The sequence below is a fragment of the Arachis stenosperma genome, chromosome 4, assembly GCF_014773155.1.
Source record: "Arachis stenosperma cultivar V10309 chromosome 4, arast.V10309.gnm1.PFL2, whole genome shotgun sequence".
In the NCBI taxonomy this organism is placed as follows: domain Eukaryota; kingdom Viridiplantae; phylum Streptophyta; class Magnoliopsida; order Fabales; family Fabaceae; genus Arachis; species Arachis stenosperma.
This window is the reverse complement of record NC_080380.1, coordinates 130,306,866-130,315,814: the sequence shown is the minus strand read 5'-3', so window position 1 is coordinate 130,315,814 and position 8,949 is coordinate 130,306,866.

Sequence of the window (8,949 nt, the reverse complement as noted above, 5' to 3'; positions counted from 1 at the left end):
CAGGCCCAAAGTATTCAAGTTCACATTGCTTTAGTCCATGTCCAACAATTGCTTCAGCAGTGAGCCAAAGCTCATCCTCACAGCAACGTTCATTATAAGGCTTACTAAAAGGTAAAGGAAGACAGCTGGAAAGGGAAAAAGGACAAGTGTTAAGCAACAAGGACAGCTGGTACACTCTCATCACTCCAAGGACACAAAGGGAACAACCACTAACTCAAGGACATTAGCTGAGCACTGCTAAGGATCGTGGTTGAGCAAAACACCAATGAACAAGAGCACACACAGCAACAGCAGCAGCAAGGAAATGGAGCAGGATGCAAAAGAAGAGCATGCCAAGGAAGAAAGAAACTCCAAGGACAGCAGAGGTAGTGGTGGAGCTCCTCGGACAGCAGGGAAGTGGAGCAGAATGAAGAAAGGACTGCATGCCATCAAGGACCACTCCAACGGGCAGAAAAGAAAAGAAAAGAAGAAGAAGCTACAATCAAGCCAAGCTGAAGATATAAAAGGAGCTTCATTTTCAACTTCTGAAAAAAAGAGAGAGAGCACGCAAATTCAGAGCACCTTCTCTAACATAGAGCTGGAATCTCTTTCTTCTACTCAAGCTTAATTCTGACATTTTTTGTTATGGCTGTCTTGCGTTGTTTTCTGTTTTGAGAAAAGGCAAATATGTGAGGATCAAAAGCCAAGAGAGAAAAGGCAAGAGTGATGCAAAATAGCCACTGTTTTTCTGATGTAATTTGGGTGAAAGAACTAGGATTAGTTCCCCTTGCCAAGTTGGGTTAGCACTTGGTGAGAATTGAATCTGTGTAGATTCCCCTTCCAAGTTGGGATAGCACTTTGGGGTTGCTAAGCTTTGGTGTATAAAGCTTAGGGGTAGATACTAGTTGGATTAGGAATTAATTCAATAGTATTGGTGAATGTAATCTGAGATTTATAGTGAAATTCCACCATGGTTTGTGGTGGAGACTGGATGTAGGATTCATGGCACTAAGAATCCGAACCAGGATACATGCTGGCCCCTTTCTCCTCTTCTCTACTCGTTTAATGTTCTGCGTATGAGACTATTTCAAATAATCTCCTGCAACTCGAGCAACAGCAAAAACAGAACTTAAAATCTTTGAGTTTTTAACCAACTTGATTCAACCCCCCCTTCTCAAGTTCAACTAGAACTATCAAATATCTTGTTTAACTATCTTATTCATTTTGCAAAGTTAATTAAACACAAACACTACGATCCTCAACTATTTGCACTTAATGATCCTCTTGATAATGATTCAGATTCCTCCTTACTTAAGCTCCAATGATGATAACTATACAAGTTGTGCTGATACTCGCTATGATTGTGGGAAGATTAACAACATTGATTTTCCATTCTGGGGAGGAAATCGTCCAAAACAGTGTGGCTCCCCTCTTCTACAACTCAACTGTGATCGTGATCATGACTCTACTACTTACATAACCATCAAAGTAGCCGCTTAAACAAGTTTTGCTACCTTCCCTTCAATTTCTAAATTTATTATTCATGTATGTACTTTCAAAACAAATAAGCTAATTATCTAATATATATGCAATTCAAATAATTTGTTAGCCTTGCTTTGAATTTTCATTCTGTCGAAATTTCAACTATATACTCCTTTTCTTTGCTTCATTCATGTACTAATAATCTCCATGGATACAAATATCGCTGAATTCAACTCTATCAAACAGGCTTTTAGCAATAAGGAGGTATAGTCTTAAACTGAAAGGTTTTATAGAACCACTAACACTGCTACTTCCATATTACTAATTGATAAAGTGTTTGAACTGCATAGCTATAAGCATCTCACAAGATTATTATGTATTATCTAAGTATTAATCTTGTCTTTATTTTTACCACGTCTAAGTTATTGATCTTTTACATTTTAGGATCATCTTCAAAGTGGAACTGGCGGCTTTTTAAGCCTGTTGTAGGTAAACAATAAAGTTAATTAAATTTCTCTTTATAATTATTATCATCATCTCTTTTTCTAGGATACTGTGGCTAGTATCTCTTATATTCAGAACAACAATCATGTTAACGTGTATCAAAAAATAATTAGTTACCAAAATCCTTTTTTATAATTATTTATCTGACGGTCGTCTTGTTGCAGTGAAAGTGATAAATGAATCAAAAGGGAGCGGAGAAAAATTCATAAATGAAGTTGCTAGTATTAGTAGAACATTCCATGTGAACATTGTCTTACTTTTAGAATTTTGTAATGAGAGAAACATAAGAGCACTCATTTATGAGTTCATGTTTAATGGCTCATTGGATAAGTTCATTTATGGAAATGGATCTCCAACTCCTACTTGCAATTTGAATTAGAACACATTGTATCAAATTGTAATTGGCATAGCTCGTAGACTAGAATATTTGCATTGAGGATGTGGTACAAGAATTTTACATCTTGATATTAAACTTTAAAATATTCTTTTGTATGAAGATTTTTGTCCTAAATTTTTTTATTTTGGATTAGGCAATATATATGTCAAAAGAAAGAGAGTATTGTGTCCATATTGGGAACAAGAGAAACCAGGGACGGATTCAAGGGGGGCAATTAGTGGCCTTGGCTCCCCCAACAAATTTTAAAAGTTCATATACTATTATAATAGATGTTTTGTATAGAATAAAATTTAATAATGTAATTATAGTAAAAAGAGTTATTATTCTTGCCAATGAGTTATAGTTCAAATGCCATAGTCTTTCCACACTTAATTAAGAGGTTGCAGGTTCGAGTCTTCTTATCTTTGGTAAAAAAAAAAGAGTTATTATTCTTTAAGTAATAGGGTTTAAATTTTTCTACATATACTTATATTATTTGTATTTTTTATTTAATTCAGAATTTTTTTATATTTCTTTTTTTAAGATTAATTTTAACATTTATAATCATATAAAAATACTTTAATATTATTCATGATAATATTATTTTTTTTCTAATTTTATTTAGTTGTTTTTTTATTCTTTTTCAATTAATTTTTACCCCTATTATTATATAAAAATACTTTAATATATTTTAAATTCACATAACAAAATTGTTAGTTGCAGTTAACTTATATTATTTTATGTCATATTTTTTAATGATATAAAACATAAAAATATAACTTACTGTCACATAAATAATTAATAAAGTAAATTAATTAACAAAATATTTAAAAATATATAATTTTATATTTTATTAGATATAAAATCATAAAAAAATTATGAAAAAATTATAAAAACTGAAATAATTCTTTTATTTGATAAATATTTATTAATTTTTTAAATTAAAAAATTAATTATAATTATATCTATTATCAAATATATAACATTATATTTGATTATACAATATTTTAATTTTTGACCCCTCCATTCTTAGGTTTCTGGATCCGTTCCTGAGAGGAACAATCAGATATATTGCACTTAAAGTATTTAATCGCATGTACGGTGGTGTTTCGCATAAATCAAATGTATATAGTTATAGCATGTTAATTCTTGAAATAGTTGGAGGAAAAAAGAACTACGAGAGTGACCAGTTAAATTTCAACGAGATGTACTTCCCAGATTGGATTTACAAAGATCTTGAACAAGGTAACATACCATCTCATATTCATTCACTTGTGACAGATGAAGAAAATGATTTGATAAAAAAAAACTACTTTAGTGAGTTTATGGTGCATTCAAACAAATCCATCAGATAGACCATCAATTAATAAAGTAGTAGAAATGCTAGAAAGATCACTGCACTCAATCCCATTTCTTCCTAAGCCTTTCTTGTATTCTACTTTAAGTCTACCCTTACAAATTTCACATATATCTTCCAGCAACATGGATGATGAGTCCAATTCAATGACCACGGTAAAAGATGGCTCCCTAGAATCAAATGAAGCAAAAGAGAGAAAGGCTGTGATAATTGGTGATGATTTTGATCTTTGATGTTTGCTTGAGATGAAAGATAATTGATGATATTAAATTTGTTGGCTATAATTATCCAAGTGTGAGGATCTATAAATAAAACAGTTATGTAAAAGATATTTACTCTGTTTAAACGTATTTATTTAAGAGTCTTTAAGAGAATAATTTGTTCTTTTTATTTTATGAAGTACTAAATTATCTAGCATATCTAATATTTTAAAGACCAATATATCACTCAAGTTTATGTTAGTGCATGCATTATGAAAATGATTATATTATGTGTATATTAAAATTAGTCATTAAAAAAATTAGTTATTAGTATAAAATATATATTAAAATATAAATACATATTGAAAATAAATTAAACTATAAATATATTTATATACAAATATATTAATGACTGATTTTAGTTACTAATTTTAGTGTATAAATAATAATTTTTGTTATGGAATCTATAGAAATACATGATCTTCACGTGCAGGCTTGCATGCGTGGTATAAAATAACAATAACAAATCTAAAGACCCTGGTTGTTTTATGCTAGAGACCACGTTAGTGGGTACGTTTAGTCCAAAAGAAGCAGCTAGGTTAGCATTGAATGGCAACAAATTAAGGTGCACCTTCACCTAACATTAGTCAATTTTTAGTACTATACTCACAGTCTCTGGCTGGCAATTGGCAATTATCCCTCGTTTTCCTAGTCAAATTCTGTCATGTATATATTCTATTGTTGGTGATGCATTGAACTTCAATATTCTATTAGATTCATAAGATGTAATCTTTTTACTGGGTTCATGTTTGAATAAATCTTTTACGAGAGAGGTGTCCACTAAAGCAAGGCAGATAGAATTATAACAAGTTTATGTGACGAGTTTTGTAATAACATCATCTAAGTTTATTGCTACTTGCTCGCTCCAATGACATGCCTCAAATCAGAATCCAAAATTCTAATTGGCTTTTATACTCTTGTGCTCTTCTTCTCTTCCTTCTTCATGACCTCCGTCCTTTCTGACAAAGAAGGTGCATACATGTTGAAGCTTATGAATGCGCTGAAACCTCCTTACTCGTCTCATTTGTAGAATTATAAAATGATTTTTATGAGAACATACAATATTACATTTTGAAAAAGGTGAGTAATATTTTATACAGAAATTTTGTATAAATACTTGATGAACTGATATAGTTTTAAATAATGTCCATCACTAACCACGCATATATGCAGCAAATGCTCTATATTTATCAATAAACCCGATTTTACGTGCCGATGATAGAGCTGTATGTTGAGTTTGAACAGCATACGGGGCTGGACGTGGTTGGCGAGGAGGTCAATGTTGATGAGCTCAAGGATATAAATTGGGAAGAAGATAACAACGATAGTAAAGAGGAGTTTGAAGCCAACTATGAAGTCGATGACAAAAATGTTGACAGAAACCTAGTAGGCAATCTAGTAGTACAAAATGAAGCAGATGCGATTGTAAACTAGCACCTCTTGAGTGTTCTGTCTTTTATGCAAATTCGGGATCTCGCAGAGATGCATGTCCCGAAATTTTCTGAGTATGCGAATATGGGTATGTTATGATTATTAATTAAAGTTACCACTACCATATACGATCGCCATATAAACTGCACATCAGTAACCACAAAGTCGATTAAAACTTATTATAATAATAAGTTGTTTAACATAAACTTTTAAAACTTACCTCATTGACTCCCATGTCATCGAGTTATCGCCAAAAGTGCACCATAGACCTTCACGTATATCTTGTTAGTCGGCACCAATAACTTCACCTAAAGAAAATTAGAATGATTGTAATCAGAACAACAACAACAACAACAACAACAACAACAACAACAACAACAACAACAACAACAACAACAACAACAAACAACAACAATAACCAATGCCAGCGCGCAAGTGGAACACCAATATCGACAAACTCATTGTGAGGAATAGATGCCAGGAACGGCATACACTCCCATCCTAAACAAAAAGTAGAACGAGAGGCCTATCCAATATCCATCACTTTACAGTTGTATTGTGATGCACGACACAATGACCTGTACATATGTGCCAAACTAATTGCCCCCAACTGTATAGTGGAATGCGGTGAAAATCTCAAAATAGTGTCAAAAATTTCAAGATCAAAGAATTGGTTGGCTTATCTGAAAATACAATCAATCTGAGTACGCAGAAAATGTGAGCACAGACGTACCGTTCAATGGACTCTAGCGTGTTACGCAGTTCAATGTCTCTACACCGCCGAACCCATGCAATATTACCTTACCCAATACGTGATCGTTAGGACTGATCAGTCGACCAAAATAAGTGAAACAATTCCCCACCAAGAACTGGTGATTGTTGTCTGTTCTACCCGTGACGGGCTCCCCATTAACCGGGAGGCCAAGTATATGTGTCACGTCTTTCAGTGTCATAGTTACTTCGCCGACTAGAAGGTGAAACGTGTGGATTTTCGGCCTCTATCGTTCCACCAAATCATTAAAGAGTGCAGAATAGCCTCTCATTTCGCCTACTCGCGAAACATGATGAAACCCAGGTAATATTAGCACCGCTGCAGCTATCTCGTTAAAAGTTTATGGCGGATCAAATTTTCTGGGCAACAAATTTCTAATCGCTTGCAAAAAAAAATAATTATTAATATTACTTGATAACTATAATTAATGTTAGTAATAATATTAATAATAATATTAATAATTAGCCACAACAATAACGGTCACAGTAACAATAATAAAAATATAATAATAATAATATAATAATAATAATAATAATAATAATAATAATAATAATAATATATCATTATCATTGAACTCTTTCGAATAATAAATAGAGTTTATAGTCAAAATTGTCCTTGAATGATATTTCGATTTCTATTTTAGTCCTCGAAAGACAAAATTAATCAAAATCATCCCCAAAAGATACACGACTTGGTCACGTTAGTCCTTTCGTCAGTTGGATGATGACGTGTATATAACCCAATTAATTAATGGCTAATTAACCCATAAATGAGAATTTATTCTAGAAATCCAAAAATGTGATTTTTATGGCTAAATATGATAGAGAAGATTGAGATGAGAATTTCGATACTAATTTTATAGAAATCGGACCAAGATTGGACCGAATAGACCAAACCGGGCTAACTGGACCCATATTGGGCCCTTGGCCCAACCTAACTAAGCCTAATACACTCATTTCAGTACTCTCTCTCCTTACTACACTCTAATTCATGTTGAAAATGGAGGCCAAGAGGGGAAGAACACTCTCTCAAGTTTTAACCCTTGGTTGATCTTCAAACCACCATAACTTTTGATCTAGAGCTCCGATTGTTGCACCATTTATGGCCATGCATTCACTGCGAAGAGACCTACAAAATTCACTACTTTATTCTTGAGGTAAGCCACGAAATGATTTCAGTTTTTCATCCCTAAAATTTGAATTTCATGGTGAAAGTGTTGAGATTTTGGACTCTTTGATGTTATAGGACCCAACTCTCTTGAAGGAGAAGATTAATTTTGCCTCCTTGGACCTTGGATGTGGTAAGAATCTCAACCATAGTATAATTTGTTATTTTATGATGCTTGGGTATTAAGATATTGTGTTTGGGTATGATAATTGTGGCTTAGGTAGTGTGTATATGAATATTGGAGCTTGATTGGGATTTTGGAAAGCTTGAATAAGGGTTTTAGTGTGCAAAAATCTATTCTTGGAGGTGTTGAGACCTTGAAAGCTTGTGGACAAGTGGTTTGGAAGTGCTCCGGTTGAGCGTGGGAAATCGGCTAAGGTATGGTCTCGGTTTCCTGTATCTAAAATGTAATGTGGTGTGAAAACTTAGGCTAGAAGCCCTAAGATAGGCATTGAATTGTTGATGTTGTTGAATAGTTGAGATATATGATGTGGTCATATATGTGATTATGAAAATTGATGCCTTGAAGGTGTGATATATGAGAAAATGCATGTTGTGATATATACTTGATGAATGACTGATGTTGAATTGTGGGTGGAACCATGTTGATGGTGAGTATGATATTGACTATGTATAATGATGGTTGATTGAAAATGGTATTATTAGAAATTGGGATGAGGAAGGATGTATGACATGTTAATATGTTTGTCTCTTAGCCATTTGATTGAGAAGTGTTAAAATGGTTGGATGGTGGTTTTGTGAATTGTGATAAAGTGTTAATGTGTGAGTTGAGGATGCTTGATGTTGATTTTGGTATATTTTGATTGATTTAAAAAAGGGTTGAAATTGGCATGTTTTGGTTGATTTTGAAAAGGGTTGAAAATGGCTTGTTTTGAAAATGGCACTTTGTGGTTTTATGTGAAAACATGGTTTTTGGGCATACTTTGACGGGACATTACTTAAACTCCGGATCCTTGTTTTGTGCCAAACTTGTTTAGAAATGAAATTGGATCCGGGATGTTCATGCCATTTGAAGAACGGGCGAAAAATGATTTGAAATGAAGAAGCTATGTCCGTCGGAAGATTGGGGGTTGAATTTGTGAATTCTACAACTTTTAACTTAGAAAAATTTTTAGCAGAATACCCCCCACGCGTAGATGTGCTTGACGCATACGCGTCATTTTTCAAAAACACGCCATCCACGCGTGCGCGTCGATGCACTGCACCCAATGCTCAGCCATTTTTCCCAAGAGTTGTGCCAGAGTTGTGCCAATTTTGTGCGTGAGGGCACAAACGCACCTACGAGTACGCGTGACTGACGCGTACGCGTGACTGACGCGTTTGCGTCATTTGGTTGTTTTTCCATCCACGCGTGCACGTGGAGGACGCGTACGCGTGACCCTATTTTCATCCCAAAGTTGATTTTATAGTTTTAAAAGCCAAATTTCATACTTCTAATACTCCGATCTCAACCCTTGTGTCTTAAATCATTATGATACGCATAGCAATGAGAAAGGAGCTAAGGAATGTGGTAACTTGCGAATGAAGTAAGGGGAAAAGTTATGATCAATGATGACCAAAGATGATTATATGAGATACGGAGGATGGCGGTGAAAGTGCT